Source organism: Podarcis gaigeae, assembly GCF_964106915.1.
Source record: "Podarcis gaigeae genome assembly, chromosome: 15".
NCBI classification, from domain to species: domain Eukaryota; kingdom Metazoa; phylum Chordata; class Lepidosauria; order Squamata; family Lacertidae; genus Podarcis; species Podarcis gaigeae.
The window spans coordinates 1,339,047-1,356,861 of record NC_139692.1 but is presented as its reverse complement, the minus strand read 5'-3'; positions in this window follow the sequence as shown (position 1 = coordinate 1,356,861).

Here is a 17,815-nt window from a genome sequence, read left to right as displayed (position 1 = left end):
TTGTGTGTGCGTGCAAACAACTGACAAGCATCAATACTATAACAAGTACTTTTCTGTGTGGACATTATATAATTTTGGGCTTCCCAACTTAGAGGCTGACACACTTGGAATTTAAACTGATTTACAGGCTAATCCTAAACAGATGCATTTAAGCCAGAGCCACAATCACATGGATTCTTTTGGGGAAGCCATGCACTTTAAATGTATGGTGTGGAACTGACCTTAGAAGGAAGCTCTGGATGTCTCTCTTCCAAACAAGCATGCATAGGATTGCAGCTTTACCATAACTATTTTATTTTACAAAGGTGGGGTAGAATGAATGAAAATAATAACTAATTCCCATCCCTCTCTAAGCAACAACATCTGATTACTCACTGGAGGAAATTCAAAACGCTATTTGAACAGTTATTCCTACTTAGTATCACCAGAGAGCAGCAGAGGACAACATTTCTTGGAGGAGTCATCCTTGCAGATCACTGGGAAAAGAAACTATTTCCTAAGGAGAAGAACAGCAACTGTCACTGAAGGCAGTGAAAACAAACATCCAGTCCTGAGTCACTCGATGCAAGAGAGAAGTTCTGGTGATGTATATGGAATATTCTGCTGCTTCTAACGCCTTAACTGGGAGCTTAATGCATCCATTGCCTGTCTGCTTTTCAACCTGCCTTGCATGCAGAATCTTCTCTATCCGCAGCATTCTAAGGACAACCACTTTGGCTTGTAAAGCTGTTTGGAAACCTAATTTTTCCATGTTGCTGAGGAAGGTAAAACACACACATCTTCACTACTTTTAAGTTTCTTTTGTCAGTTTCTTTGGACCACACCAAAGGCCCATCTGGGCCAGCATCATGTTCTCAAACTGCTTGTAAGCAGGATATGAGCCCGGCATCCCACTCCTTTAACCTTGGCTCACTAGCAACTGGTATTCAGAGCTATACCACCTCCAGTTCTCCACCAAGCCCCCTCTCACCCATCTTGGCTCAGAGACTTCTATCGTCAGCATGTCAACACCTAGATACTGTGTTTCTCTCCAAATCTTGTGGCATCCATCTGTCACGAGAGACAATGCAGTGTGCCTTGGGGGTGAAGTTAGCAGCACTGAGGTGACCTCCACAGGATGCAGGCCTGGGCAGGGTGTATGACACATAGGCTTTACAGCACATTAGCCTCTTGGGGTTGCTGTCATGTCCCCCAGCACTTTTCTTACTTGGTCTACCTGCTCCCATTTGGGCTTTCCGAAATGGTTCACTCTCCTCCCTTAGGGAAGATTCATTCTGAACCAGACACTTTGCAGCTCCTGTCAGCTTTCCCAAAGACACCAGTTTGAAAACAGAGGCGCAGAGCCCTCCAGCCCCCTCCGGGTGGCGCTGTGGTCTAAACCACTGAGCCTCTTGGGCTTGCTGATTAGAAGGTTGGCAGTTTGAATCCCCGCTACGGAGTGAGCTCTCATTGCTTTGTCTCAGCTCCTGCCAACCTAGCAGTTCAAAAGCACACAAGCGCAAGTAGATAAATAGGTACCACTGTGGTGGGAAGGTAAATGGTGTTTCCGTGCACTCTGGTTTCTGTCACGGTGTTCCATTGCACCAGAAGTCATGCTGGTCACATGACCCGGAAAAATGTCTGTGGACAAACACCTGCTCCCTCAGACTGAAAGCGAGATGAGTGCCACAACCCCATAGTTGCCTTTGACTGGACTTAACTGTCCAGGGGACCTTTTTCACACCTGGCTGGAGTGGGTGTTAAATTGTCCCTCCTCCCAGTTCTTCTGTCCAAACTTACCTCCCCCTTTTGCCCTCCAAATGTGCAGGCGGGAAGAAAACCCTGGAACTGGGTGTTCTGATCGGAGGGCTGAGCTGGCCTGGGATTCACGGTCTCTTGAGCCAGTATCACTGCCATAAGAGCATAAGAGCATGAGGCCCAATCCAGGACCGGTTTGTTTCCCTCCACCCCTTCTACCGTGAGCGGCAGGGCTGTGGATGCAGTAGTAACTCTGCCACTCCACAAAGCTGCTTCACTTGTGTGTGTGTGAAATTTAATATTGTTCCTTTAACCTATTGGTATTACAACTGCATCTTGCAAAGGAATCAAAGCTCATCCGAATGAAGCATTATTGATTGTTTTTCAGAGAATATGATTAAAGATAAAATCAATCTATTTGTCGAAAACTAACCCAAGCCATAACAAGACAATTTTGTACACACTGCATAAATAAAGCAAACAGGAATAGACAATAAACAAATAAATCATTGAACCAACTCTAAATAAAATGGTTTTGGCAATTGTTTCAGAGAAGAAGTCGGAGGAAGCTCCTTTCTGGCATAGAGCCTGTCTACTTTCCTGGGCCCTTTCAGTAAACATTTGCAGCACTATCCCTATGCCTCTCTTGAGCAGATCATGAGTTACAGTATTTCTCACTCCATAAGGCGAGGGGGATTCAAGAGAAAAAATATGCGGCTCTTGGGGGCTTTTGCAGGGGGTGGGGGAAGTGAGAGAGCCTCATTCTGTCCCTTCCCCCACCTCCCGCAAAAGCCAGGGACAGCCACGTGAAGCCTCCTCAGGCCAGCGGGATGAAGGCTCCCCGCTGCCCTGCAGAGGCTTTGCAGGCTACCCAGAGCTGCTCAGCAGCTTGTGGGGCTGGCGGGGGCAAAGAAACTGCAGATTTTAGGGGATGAGACAGAGAGAGAGGACTAAGATTGCTGGGGGTCCCACTCCCCCTTGCCTGGCAGTCTTGCCCTCTGGTAGTTTCCTGGATGGGCCAACCCCCCCCCCCCTTTGATAATGGTCCATCTGGCTAGCCCTGCTAAACTGACTTGGCTTGGTAGCATAACTAAATCCAGTGGGTTTTGTTTGGCAAAGTTTAATCAAACCTTGATTAAATCTAACATTTACTAAATCCAGGATTTATGGAGAAGATCTAGGGGAATCTGTTCCCTGCCCCCACAAGCCCACAGGATGTTGCTCTAATGCAATTGCCTGCCTTCAATTAGGGATGAAGGAGGAATTCAATTTAGTTTGCATTTAAAGCCAAACCTACCTAATTCACACTTTCTGAAATAATACTGAACTGAAAACATCCTTCAAAATCCACTCTTCTTTGGATTTTGCAGTGCAGTAACTTGTAAAAAAATTTGTATATTAGAGGAACGTGTGCATAAAATGCACATATAAGTTATAGCAACATATGAAAATGCATTATGGTATATTAGGGAGAATTGCTTTGCAAAAAGAGTGCCTATTAGGCAAAGTTATGTACAAACATGTGTATATTAAAAGAAATTCACACTAAAATGTGGACAAATTCTCATGAGGACTTTTTTTGGGGGGGGGGTGGAATTCACAAACTGAGGTAGAAATGTGGAGAACTGAACTGAAAAATGAGAAACTGGGAGAAACCAAAATTGACAAATTTACATGCACTGGATCCCGCTGTTCCTTTTCTTCTCTTCGGTGAGCAGGAACAAACAATAAACAACATAAGATAGAATAATAGAATCTTGGAAGGGATCCAAAGGTCATCCAGTCCAGCCCCTGCAATGTGAGAATCTCAGCTGCAGCATCCATGACAGATGGCCGTTCAAACTCTGTTTAAAACCTCCAAAGAAGAAAAGTCCACCAACTTCTGAGGGAAACCATTCCACTCTCAAACAGCTCTTGCAGAAAACTTCTTCCTGATATTGAGTCAGAATCTCCTTTCTTGTAACTTGAAGCCATTGGTTTGAGTTCCACCCTCCAGAGCAGGAAAAAACCAGCTTGCTTCCTCTTCCATGCGCTGGCAGAGGAAGGGCGGGGAGCGCACCGCCCCCGGCAGCGCAACCCGCCCCCCTGTGCCAGAGCATGAAGCTCCGCCACTGCTTCCATGTGACAGACCCTGAGTATTTGAAGATGGCTATCATATCTCCTCTCTTCCCCCCTTTTTAATAAAGGTTTTTATTAATTTTCAATACAATATACATATAATACCATATCTAAAGTTTATTACAAATTATATATTATGGACTTCCTTCAGCTTATCTGCCAATCATCCATAATTAAATTTTAGTTACGCATTTCCTAAATTTAATACTGCCTTTTTATATACCTTCCCAATCTTATTTTCTTTTTTACAGTACACCTCAACCTTTCACAGAGCTTCTTGAAATCCCACAAACGTTGTTTGTTCATCACATGTATTTTTCAGATACTCTACAAATTTTCCCCAGTCCTCGATGAACTTATGGTCTTGTTGATATCTAATCTTCCCAGTTAATTTGTCCAGTTCTGCATAGTCCATCATTTTCATTCTCCATATCTCCTCTCAGTCTCCTCTTTTCCAGGCTAAACAAACCCAGCGCTCCTCATAAAGCTTAGTTTGCAGACCCTTGACCATCTTGGTTGCCCTCCTCTGCACACCTTCCAGCTTGTCAACATCCTTCTTAAACTGTGGTGCCCAGAACTGGACACAGTATCCCATGTGTGTTTTGACCAAGGCAGAATAGAGTAGTACTATGACTTCCCATGATCTGGACACTATGCTTCTGTTGATGCAGCCTAGAATAGCATTAGCTTTTTTTGCTGCTGCATCACAATGTTGACTCATGTTAAGCTTGACCCCTAGATATATTTTTGCACAGATAAAATCAGCCAAATATAACCATGAACACAAAATTATATGTCTGGGTAGGTTTGTAGATATTTATTTATGCATTATTTGTACCGATAGCCTCACCCTTTGCCAAATCATCCCAGGGTAGGTTACCACAACATCAGAGTGGAGAACATGGGCTTCTGCCTCCCACTCAGTCCATCTGCCTCAGTGCTGCTGGCATTCGCTGGCAGTGAGTCCGCAGGGTTTCAGACTGAATCTCTCCCAGCCCTTCCTGAAGATCACAGAACAAAAGGAATGAAGACATCCACTCCATCAAATACTTGAGAGGTATCTTGACCAGGCATTTAGCAGGCATCTAAACTGCTATAGTGGAGGTGCCTGCCTCAGGATAATAGGTTGCCACCTATTTTGTCAGCTGAACATTCACTTCTTAAGTTTTTCTTCTTCTATGCCCTCTCTTGCCTCCCCATTGGAGTCTCTTCTCAACCATCTTAACGGCAAAGGTTTAAGGGCAGAGACCTTGAATACAGAAAGGGGGGGAGCTGCAACAAGCTCTGCACATCTGTCCACCTTCCCCTCCCTTCACAACCTCTGCAATGCTCCGAGCCTCACGGTACCTTGAAGATAACATAAGAAGAGCTGGATCACCTAGTGCAGCATCCTCTTCTCTGACCAACCTGCACAGTGCAGGTCAAACCTAGAGATGGTGGGGCCTTGGCCCCCCACTCTCAGTAGGCGCAGGAACGGGTGGGCAACCGGTGGTCTGGGGGGGCTTGGTTCCACTTCAGACATCCTCTGCAAGCAATCAGTTCGGACCACGGGCAAGAGTTCTATAACTCCCATGAGAGAGAACCTGGTGGCAGAGAGGGGGGTGGGCAGTAAGGGGGTCCTTATTCAACTTTCTCTCTGGCCACTGCCAGCTTTGGCCCTGTCCAACCGGCCACCCTGCGTTACAAGAAAACACCAGGGCAACTGGCGTGGGTTAAAGAAAAATAAAATGCATTTGGTTGAGCAATCATTTCAGTTCACAAGCATAATTAAGAACTGGAGTACAAAACCTTACGCAGATGAACACTCTTCCTTGACAAGGGCATTAAAAAAATTGGAAGGGAACCATTCTCAGGAATTCAAATCTGCAAAATAAGCCGATCATTAGTGGGCGGCATAATGAAACGTTTTCTGTCCAGGCAAAACTTCAAAAGGTTCTGCCTGCTCCGTGCCGGCAGCCGTAGTCTGAAGCATCAAAGCTTGGAGCACGGGGCTGCCCCTTCCAGGGGGTTCCAGCCAAGTAGAAATGAACAACATGGGCTTGAACTTCCGAACTCTTCCAGGCCAATGTGAATTTTTAGCCCCTGACAGAGAACAATTCAGCAGGAAGGGTGAAAGGGCACATATCTGAACCCCCCCCCCAAGTTCCCTGCACATAGAAAACAACCCCTTCGTTTCCCTGATTCAGAAATACCGTGGAGCAGGGAGCCTGGAAATACCGTGGAGCAGGGAGCCGGGAGCTGTGGGTCCAGCAGTGGAGCAGCTCAGGCAGAGAGCTTCCACTGCAGGCTCCACATCTTCCAGGTCTCAGCCAGTCCCTGATCCTTGCAGGTGCTTCCCTCTCCTCCAAGCTTCACTGGCAGCTAAGCAGGTACTCTAGGGGCAGCCAGAACTTCTGACTTGGTCCGCCAGCCCCTCTGCTCCTGTGCCCTGAGCATGATGGCGGGGGGGGGGGGGGTTGGTCTGAAATGGCAAAGCTGACCGGAAAGCTCAGGAACCAAGATGACAAAAACTTCAAGAAAGAATGGGGAAAATTTGTAGTTTATTTATGAGACCACTGTAAGCAGATGAAAACATTAGCAGGATTTTAACAACATTTGTAATGTAAGAAACATTATGGACAATATGGAGGGATACAAAAGATGGATTATGAAATAATACACACTTGAAAATGTTGACAATAGAACCCATGGAGGAGGTGGTGGGAAGTTTGGAGATTCAGAGAAATCTCTAAATATGGTTACCGGTATGTATTTGGTACTGTTATAACTTTACACTTGTAAAATCAAATAAAAATTATTTCAAAAAGAAGAAGAGAGAATCAGCCAGGAATCTGTGGCTGGTGTGGAGACATCTGCTCCTCAGCTGCAGAAGTCTAATCCAGCAGCTCCTCTGAGCCCCTGGCAGTGTGGGCGTGCAGGGATGGCAACAGCAGGTGGTGAAAGGGTGTCCCTGGGCCCCCCGCTCTCTTCACTCACTCACAGCCAGGACTCCTCTCCCCACTTTCCCATGGTGGCAGCAGACCCGGGTCTCCTTCACTTGGCAGAGCGGAAGAGCAAAGGTGGTCCAGGACAGAGCAAGGGAGGGAGGCAAGGGGGCGGAGGGCTGCGAGGGGACACAGTGAAGCCATAAAAGGGAGGGAAAGGAGCGACTGGGAAGAGGCTCCAGAGTGGCTCACCTCAGGCTGCGCCAGGCTGAGCACCCGCTTTGGAGAACTCCTCTTACTCTTCTTCTGAGGAGGCCCCAGGGCCCAGGTTTGAGCAGGGCTGAATGCCGGCAACGAGAACTCGGCCTAATCTCCCTCGCAGGCCATTTGTCTCTGCCATTTGCTCCCAAGCGCACACAGAACCCAGCCTGAAATGGAATGCTCCAGTAACATTGCAGTGTGTGGCTTTCAGGCTAGGGGTTCTTCCAAATGTTCCTAATCTGACTGAGCATTCATCCTGATTTGTGGGTAGATTAGATGGCATTGACTATTTAAGGAGCACTTAGCTTGATGTTTTTGTGGGGAGGTTAGAAGACCTTGCATCAAAGCAAGCATGATCTCATACTTCCCAGCACATTTCCCCTATGACTCTCCTTATTGCAAACATCCCAAACTTTGGGGGAAGTGGGTTTGTTGCGCAAGAACTCCCAGTCAACTATAATTTACTATTATGAGATTAAATGGCACCTGGCAATAGCAATGGTCTGGCAGTGCCTTAGCTCAGTGGCAGAGAATCCAGGTGCTTGATCCCATCCCTGTCATCTCCAGGGAGAGCTGCTGCTGGCCAGAGCAGACTATACTGAACAAGATAGGCGATTGGTCTGACCTGGTATAAGACAGTGTCCGATGTTCCTAAGCAGCCTGAGCCACTGCTCTAGTTTTAACTCCTACGTCTTATTTTACTGCTTGTGTTTTCCACATTTCTATAGAACATTTGCAAGTAAATAGTATTTCCGCAGCTAGCAGACTTTATTTTCTCAGTCAAGCTTTTTGTTTCCCTACTGAAACTTTTGCTAAAGAGCCCAACAACCCAGACAATCGTCTGTAGAGATTCATCTCCTTCCTCTTCCCATGAACAGGAGTGGAGGCATCAACATTTCCAACATGTGGGCATAAACGGTGTAGGCAGCTCCTGCTTTTTATTTCCTTTGCCACCCTCTCTTTGATTTATTTTACATTCACATCTTAACATTCCCAGCCCACGGGCAAAGGATTTAATGGCTATTTGGAAAGGCAACATTTTTGTCTCTGTCTGGAAGCTCAGTTTCTCCTGATGTTGAATTCTTAGAAACCTAAGAATTACAAACACAGGGTGGAACATTGATGGACAAGAACTCATAAAGTTTCTCAAAACTTTGCCATCCTCCCTAAGCCAAACGTTAAGGCCACATCCACTCTATAAATTGAAAGCACTCTCAGTCCACTTTAAGAGTCATGTCTTCCTCCACAAAGAATCCTGCAAACTGTCCTTCGTTAAGGCTCTCCTAACAACTCTTGGCATCCAAGAGTTTCCAGGAACCTTTGTGGGGTGGGGAATGATTCCTAGGGTAGAATAAGAGTGCTTTAAATGCATGGTATGGGTGTGAAATGTGACTCAGGCACAGGACCTTTCACTTATTTATTCTGAAAATCTACCCCACACAAGATTCTCAAGGCAGCCTATAAAACTCACACATGGACACATAACCAACATCTCCCTGTCCTCTGGCTGATGGTTAGGGCTAGATCTTGAGTGCCTCTGGGGCTGCAGTACCAAGGCAACTGGTGGTTGGAGCAGAGTGTTATTTCAGGCAGGAAGTGAAAGATCTATTACAGGGGTCAGCAAACTTTTTCAGCAGGGGGCCGGTCCACTGTCCCTCAGATTTGTGGGGGGCCGGACTATATTTTGAAAAAAAATATGAACAAATTCCTATGCCCTACAAATAACGCAGAGATGCATTTTAAATAAAAGCATACATTCTACTCACATAAAAACACACTGATTCCTGGACCATCCGCGGGCCGGATTTAAAAGGTGATTGGGCCAGATCTGGCCCCCAGGCCTTAGTTTGACTACCCATGATCTATTATATCAGGGGTCCTCAAATTACAGCCCATGGGCCAAATCCGGCCCGCCAGGGTTCGGAACCCAGCTCGCCCAGTGAGGGACAGGGTGAGCAGGCGGGGGGGGGGGCGGGCTGCGTGTCTCCAGGTTCTCATAACAGAGGCACTGCGCTTCCTTCGCGGTTGTGTGTGGGCGCCTGGCTGGGTGGTGTTTGCGGGGCTCCTGCCCGCGTCTCTTAATTGCCAGCACTGCCACCGCCACCCTGATTTCCTGATGTTCCCAACCTGGTGCAAGCACAGGCGCCGACTCCATGGGGCCTGAGGGGGCCCAAGCCCCCTCAAAAATTCGTTTGGGGGGGCTCCGCCCCCCCCAATAATTTAAGAAAGTAAGGGGAAATGTCTGCGTGTTATTGAGCGAATGTGTGGGCAAAAATAGGCAAAAATAAGGCAAAAATAAGATCAGGCGGTCGGGCGGAGGGAAGGCAGAAGCTGCTGCTTTCCTGCATTCTGCCTCAGGGTCTTACTGCCCACCCGCTTCTGTTGCTGCGTTTGCTCAAACTCAACAAAGAGCAGGGAATCCCCTGCCCTCCTGGCAAGCAGAGGGTTAAGGAAAGGATCGAGTCCTTCCTTCTAATTCTTTACTAGTCACACTGCGTGCAGGCTCCAGCCCACCACCTCCTCCTCTCCGTGCTCTAGGGACTCGCAGGTGGGAGAGAGAGAGAGAGGGCTGGCTTGGGGGGGGGACTTTTGTCTTCCTTTCCACCCCCCCACCCCGTTAAACTCCTCCCCTGCATTCTTAGCCAGCTGCTTCTCCGCACACCCCTCTTGTGCTTCTTGTCCCTTCTGTGTTTTTCCTTCCCTCCCCATTTAAAACGTGGTGACAAAGCACGGATCCACATGGATCCTCAGGATTTTTGCATTGGGTCACCCCAAATTCACCATCAGATAACATAGCATGTCCATGGCTACAGCCTGCACCAAAAAAATCACACACCCACTGTGGCCTGGGGCCACAATGGTGCAAAAACGTGGTTACAAAGCACGGATCCACATGGATCCTCAGGATTTTTGCATTGGGTCACCCCAAATTCACCATCAGATCACATAGCATGTTCATGGCTACATCTTGCACCAAAAAAATCACGCACCCACTGTTGCCTAGGGTCACAGTGGTGCAAAAACGTGGTTACAAAGCACGGATCCACATGGATCCTCAGGATTTTTGCATTGGGTCACCCCAAATTCACCATCAGATCACATAGCATGTCCATGGCTACATCTTGCACCAAAAAAATCACGCACCCACTGTTGCCTAGGGTCACAGTGGTGCAAAAACGTGGTTACAAAGCACGGATCCACATGGATCCTCAGGATTTTTGCATTGGGCTACTCCAAACTCACTGTCAGATATTAAAAATCTTTATAAAATAGAGAATTAAATACATACAGAATGTTAAATTTTCAGTTTCGAAATATTAGTACTAGTTTAGTACTGTATTTCTATATTACTAAAGTACTGTATTAGTTATTTTCAAATACTTAAATATTTTTAGGGTGTAAGACCCAATTAAAGCCCGTTATTTACATACAGTATTACAGTATTTACATACAGTATTAGGCATACTGTATTAACTTTATTAACTGTATTAAAGCATTAACTTTGAGATATTATTTTTATTTAATGAACCCTCAGCCTTATTCAAAGTAAGCTTAAATTAGCTATTTCACTTATTAATCAAAGTGCTATTACTGTGCGACAGCAATATTTTATGTTTTATTCTTTTAATTATAGTTTAGGATTTATTTAAATATCATTTCAGTCTTTTCAGAGCTATATATTCACTGCTCTGTAATAGTCTATAAGCATAATTGTTACTGTAAATTAAATTAGCTTTTTACGAAAATACCGTGCGTGTTTATGTTTTGTTTCTTTTTTCAAAGCCAAAAAGTGTTTCAGGCTTGTCGAGTTTCCCGGAGTGTGGAGTTATAGAGAGTCGAGTTTTCGGGGTTCTAATGTTGATCATATGACTCTAAAATACTTTTGAAAAACTTTAAAACTCACTAATTTTCATCTAAAATTTAGAAAACTTCCCGGGGCAGGACCCCGGTATGGGCCCCCCCAATATTTTTTATAAGTCGGCGCCCCTGGGTGCAAGGGAAGCTCTTGGGTGCCTGCGCTGCCTCCTGCGTGCCAAGGAGCTATGCGCGCCCCACACCTCCACATAGTAAGTTGCATCTTGCCCAGCAGGGGTAGGGGGTGGCAGGGGAGCAGGAGGAGATCCACGCGACGAAAGTCCAGGATGATGCAGGATTGTCCCACATTTCAGTGTGGTCCCAATAAAGGCATGGCCCAGATATTGGGATCCTAACTATGTCTACTCTGAAGTAAGTTCCATTGCTGAGTAAGTGCCTGCAGGATTGCAGCCTTCAAATGAGACTCTTAAAGCTCCAATACTCACTTATCTGGCAAAAAGCCTCACTGAATTCAGTGGGATTTACTTACGAGTAGACATGTATAGTATTGCTCTACTTTGCTTTGAGCAGCCTGTGATACTCTTGAAGAAATAGCTGGAAGTGTCACTTCCAATCTCCATTATTTCAATAACTTGCCTCCTGTGAACAACAATAGTTCAGTCACCTGGAGGCTGTAAGTGGCTGCTGTAATATGACAGAGGGTTGCAAATAATCTCTCCCCTGCCTTAGCAGGCTTTCTCTTTTAACTGTTGCAGAACAGGCAGAAATATAACAGGTGCAGCTCTTTGCATCACACTGCAAATCTCCAACTAGATCCAGACTAACCGATGAACACTTGCATCACTTGCTACGACTAGCAGTGACAAATATGGAACTGGATATTGACCATTAGCCAAAAGCAGGCCCATACTTCCCATTGAAATAATTATAACCTCTGGTTGCAAACGGGATCCATTCTGGAGCAACCTGAATGGAATGCAACCCACGTCTGCGCGTCTGCACACGCACAGGTTGCGATTCACCACTTCTGCTCATGGTGTCATTTTGTGCATCTGTGCATGCGCGAGCAGCGAAACCCAGAAGTAACCCTTTCCGGTACTTCCGGGTTGCCACAGGACACTAAGAGAGTCTGTGTACTGGTCCAGTAAACGCTTCCGCTGCGCAACCAGCAACAGTTCTCTTTGCAGAGTATTAATTAAGTCCAGTGCAGAGATTCTTGTTGCAGTACAAGCTTCAGAGTCTCAGTAGCAAAGAAATAACGACACAGGGAAGCCTGTCTTTCCAAAGACAGGTTTATTGCAGACAGATAACAGAAACACCTCCGGAGCTTTCAGACATTTTTGCTTCACGCCCTGCAGGCAGAGAAAACAAACACTCTTTATATACTGAGCAACTTAACAACTTAACGAGCTTGACTACTTAAAGTCACATGACATTGCTAACTTGCCAGCGTCTTAGGTTTCACACCCTAACACCCCCTCTTGCTGGCAATACAAAAACAAAATTACTTCAGACCCATTTCTTCACAAAAGTTTTCATGCCGCTGAAACCCAAGCGGTTTTGTAAAACCATCAGCTTGATTTTCATGACTGGGACAGTAATTTAATTTAACAATTCCTGCTTTTACCGTTTGACAAACATTTTGAAAGCGGATATCCAAATGTTTTGTACGACCTTTAAACTGCCCATTTTGTGCTAACTTAAGACACGGTTGATTATCACCCCATACAGTGATTGGAGTGATGGCCTTTTCATACATCTCTTGTGCCAAGCATTTGTAAAATTCTAGATCTCTACATAACTCAGATAAGGCACAGAACTCAGCTTCTGTTGACGACAAAGCAATCAGGTTCTGTTTCTTGGATCTCCACCCAATCAGAGAGTTACCAAATTTTATTACACAGCCAGACACTGATTTTCTATCCTTTAAATTTGCCCAATCACTATCTGCCCAACAAGTAATCTGTGCTTGTCCTTCAGAATATAATTCAAGGCAAAAATCTTTGGTGTATTGTAAGTATCTTAACACTCTTTGAATTCCTTTCCATGCATTTACACTAGGTTTTGAAGCTTCTCTGCTGAGTAAGTTAACAGCGTAAGCAATGTCTGGTCTACTCCATTGCGAAAGATGAAGTAAGCTTCCCAGTGCTGACTGAAAGATTTCAGCACTCTTGAATTCAGCACTATCCTTGAACTCATTGTCTTTTACAAAACCCATTTCCATTGGTGTTCTAACACCTGCACACTCTGTCATGCCAAACTTTTTCAACATTTGCAATATCTTGCCTTTTTGATTCAGTAGAAAACTGCCATTTTTGGTCCTATCTATCTGAACACCAAGATAGACCTTTACATCACCAAGATTCTTAACTTTGAAGTGTTTATTTAACTCTTTGGCTAGTTTTTTTACTTGTTCTTGTGTCTTTGAAGTATAAATCAGGTCATCTACATAAACAAGCAAAGATTCTTGAGCATCTCCTGAACCTCTGAAATATAAGCAATTGTCAGCCTTGCTCCTGCTAAAACCAATGCCTACCAAAACGTCATTCAAACACTCATTCCAATTATGAGCAGATTGCTTGAGTCCATAAATAGATTTATGTAGTTTCCATACCTGATTTGATTTACCAACTTTCAACCCTGGCGGTAGCTCCATATAGAGCTCTTCAGCCAAGTCTGAATGAAGATAGGCTGTAGAGACATCAAATTGATTCACTTTGAACCCTTTCTGAGCAGCAACTGTTAATAGTGCCCGTAGGGTTTCACTCCTTGAAGTGGGCGCATAGACGTCAGAATAATGTAACCCCTCTCTTTGCGTAAAACCTCGAGCTACAAGCCTTGCTTTGTACTCTGGTTTCCCCATCGCTGTTGTCTTTATCCTGTACACCCACCTACAACTTACTGCCTTGGTACCTTCTGGCAGTTTGGTGATGGAAAACACACCCAGTTCTTTCATAGAATTCAACTCTTTTTGCATGGCCTCACGCCACCTACTGGCCTCCTCCTGGGGTAATTGCTCAACCTCCTCAAAACTTTCAGGTTCGCAATTTGCCAAACCAGCCCAAACACTAATAGCTTGGTACCTTTCAGGAGGTATACCTTTGTTGGCACGCTTGGAACGCCTTAACAGTTCCTGTGATGTTCCTTCAGTTTCCCCCTCTGACCCAGAATCACTAGTCGTCACCTGTTTGTCACTAGTAGTTGAAGAACTTTCTGATTCTGACTTTACACGTCTCTCTTGCTGTACAGGTGAACTTTTAGAGCTAGAAGATTCTGACTTTACAGACTTGGGTGAACTAAACGATTTCTCACCCTTGTCCTCAGACTCAAATTCCTCAGCCTGTTCTGGAACTAATACCTGCCCTGGGGCCTGAGTTTCATTGTTACTGTTCACCACGTCAAATAGTATGTCAGGATTTCCATGAATTTTATTCCAACCATCCTGTTCACAAAATTCCGCACTTCTGCTGATTGTGATTTTTGTTTGATTGCCTTCTACATTCACAAATCTCCAACCTTTTGTGTTTGCTTGATAACCACAGAAAAACATTTATTTAGATCTAGGATCGCCTTTCCTACGTTGTGCCCTAGGCACCAGCACATAAGCACGACATCCAAAAACTCTTAGATGATCAATTTTTGGTTTTTCCCCAAATAGCATGAAGTAAGGAGTGTTGCCTACTGTGCTATTGTACACTCTGTTAAAAGTATAATTCGCATACAGTGCAGCCTCAGCCCAAAACCGCTGTGGAAGTCCAGAATCAAACAGCAAAGCAGCAATGGCTTCCTGTAATGTTCGAAATTTTCTTTCAGCAACTGCATTCTCCTGTGGTGAATAGGGATTAGTAAGTCTATGAACTATACCTTTCCTTTTTAACCACGTCTCCAGCGTGTGGTTCACATATTCCCCACCACGATCTGATTGTATTTTACGCACCCTGGTGTCAAATTTACATTCGACTTCTTCAATCCAATCCATCAGGATGGAAGCTGCTTGCGATTTTTCTTTCAGAAAGAAAACCCAACTAGCCCTTGAAAAATCATCCACCAAAATTTGCATAAATCTCGCACCTCCAAGCGATTTGACTGGCATAGGGCCACACACATCTGTGTGCACAAGTTCAAAGGGTTTCTTGCTTACTCTGTCAGATCTAGGATAGTTACATGTCTTAACCTTAGCATGTTTACAAGCACAACAATCCAGAAAATTTGGACAGGGTTTAATGTTACACTCCTCAGCTAAATCTGGCATCTTGCTTACATACTTAAAGCATATATGAGCTAACCTTCTGTGTAGTAGATGTGCACAACCTGTATGAGGAGCCTTATTTACACACTTAGCTTGCGCTTCACCTGTTGAACATCTACCTGCTGCTAACTGCTCTTCATCCAAAACAAAAAGCCCATCTTCACAGGGAATTTTAACTAGCTCCTTCCCCTGTTTCGAAATGGTGCACACATCATTTTCAAACTCAACCTTAAAACCACTTTTTACCAGGCATGACACACTCAAAAGTCCATTCTTCATTCCTGGAAGAACAAAGACAGGAAGGTTAGTTTGCAAACAATTAACATAAATTGTGCCTTTAAGGTTCATCTCTCGTTTACTATTGTCTGCTATAGTCACAGTTTTTGCAACTGGCAATGTCTTGCAGTTCTTCAAGCTGCCACTAGATGTCGCTGGAACTAAACTGTGACTGGCTCCACTGTCAATTATCCACTTCAAGGTTTGTTGGCTCCTTTTAGGACTCTGTTGTGCTGCCATTGCAGATAGTCCCTTATCAGCACCTGCTCCCCCTCTGGATCGTTGATTCTTGTAGCTCTCACTTCGTCTTCCCCTGTAGCTCCGGAAACTGACCTTGGACTGTTGAAATTCCTGTTGCTTTTCAGGACACTTTGCTATCAAATGAAACCTGCTGCCACATCGAAAACATGACTTGCTGGCCATAGCAGACACTTGTGAGGCTTCCTTACAGCTCTGCCTGCTAGTTCCCCCACGCTCTATGGTGGCTCTATGGTGAATTCGCCTAAGAGCTTCCCAAATTTCAAATGCAGACCTTAAATTTTCCACATGAGGTAATTGGGAATCGTCTATCGATACCATCAACATGCATCTAGCTTTAGTGTCCATTTTATCATGTTCCCTGTTCTGAGCATGTGCAGCAGCCTCTTGCTCTGCTGTGGCATCTGCTGCAACAGCCACAAACGGCTTTCACCTCTGGACATAGTCAGCCAACACTTCTTTGGCTTCCAACCAGACTTGAGCCCTCTTAGACCACTGCACGTAATTAGCAGAGTTCAACTTTGTAAAGGGAACCTGGAAATTTTCCACTGCCATTCTTGGGGTCGGCTGCTACTCCCTCTGTGTGCCCTTGCTTCTCTTTCCCCTTGGGATTTGTTTTACTCACTTTTCAGACGCCTCCAGCCTCCTCTGAAGCCTTTTAAACTTTTTTCCCTCCGTCTCTTCACTAGCAACCTACCACCGTCCTCTGTTTTTATTAGCAAAACAAAAACAGAACGGGAGGTCAAGCTAGCCTTTTGCAGCTAATGAAGCTGTAAATCTTCACTTACGCAGCTCTCTCAACTTTCTGCAGCCTCTCAGTTCCTTTAAGAGCTGGATTTACGACCAAGCCGGTCTTCTCTCATCCGAAAGCTGCTTTCACTTTCTCTGCACACAATACAGCTGTAGAAACGTAGAAGGAGCCATAACCTAAGAGAGTCTGTGTACTGGTCCAGTAAACGCTTCCGCTGTGCAACCAGCAACAGTTCTCTTTGCAGAGTATTAATTAAGTCCAGTGCAGAGATTCTTGTTGCAGTACAAGCTTCAGAGTCTCAGTAGCAAAGAAATAACGACACAGGGAAGCCTGTCTTTCCAAAGACAGGTTTATTGCAGACAGATAACAGAAACACCTCCGGAGCTTTCAGACATTTTTGCTTCACGCCCCGCAGGCAGAGAAAACAAACACTCTTTATATACTGAGCAACTTAACAACTTAACGAGCTTGACTACTTAAAGTCACATGACATTGCTAACTTGCCAGCGTCTTAGGTTTCACACCCTAACAGACACAACCTGAAAAGACATAACCCGCAGTGTTCACAACCCGAGGTATGACTGTATTGTAATTCCCCCCTGTTTTTTGTGCACTACAAATAAAATATGTGCAGTGTGCATAGGAATTCATTCATTTCCCCCAAAAAACTACAGTCCGGCCCTCAACAGTGAACTGGCCCCCTGTTTAAAAGGTTTGAGGACCCCTGTATTCGATAGACATCTGACAATGGCAAAACTAGCCAAGCATCAATATGCAACTCTGGGAGACTTCTAACATATATAAAAACACAATAAAACATTTATAAAAACCTTCCCTAAACAGGGCTGCCTTCAAATCTCTTCTAAAGTTGGTATTATTACTTATCTCCTTGGCTCGGGGGCTGCATAACTCCAGACCCTTCAACATTTATCCTAAGGAAAAGTGGGACATTCCGGGCTCAAAGCAGAAACCAGGACGGCTTTCAGTAAATCTGGGAATGTCCCTGGAAAACAGGCACACCTGGAGAGTCTGCAGTTGGAGTGCAGTTGAATAGAATATTGTGGGGGCCCAGGTAAGCCCCGCCCTGCAGAATTGATCACATGACACAGTGCACACACACCATTTGAGTGGGAATGCCCATCAACATTGTGGGGGCCTGGCCCCCTCAAATATTTTATTGTGTGACAAATGTTGGACAGAGGTAAAGAAAGACCTAGAAATATGGTCGAATCTGAAGCTTTCCTTGTTAGGCCAAATCGCTGTGATCAAAATGAATGTTTTGCCAAGAATGTTATTTCTGTTTCAGACATTACAGATTGTGGATAAACTAGATTGTTTCAAGAAGTGGCAGAAAGATATATCTAGATTTGTCTGGCAGGGCAAAAAGCCCAGAATAAAATATAAGATATTAACAGATGCAAAAGA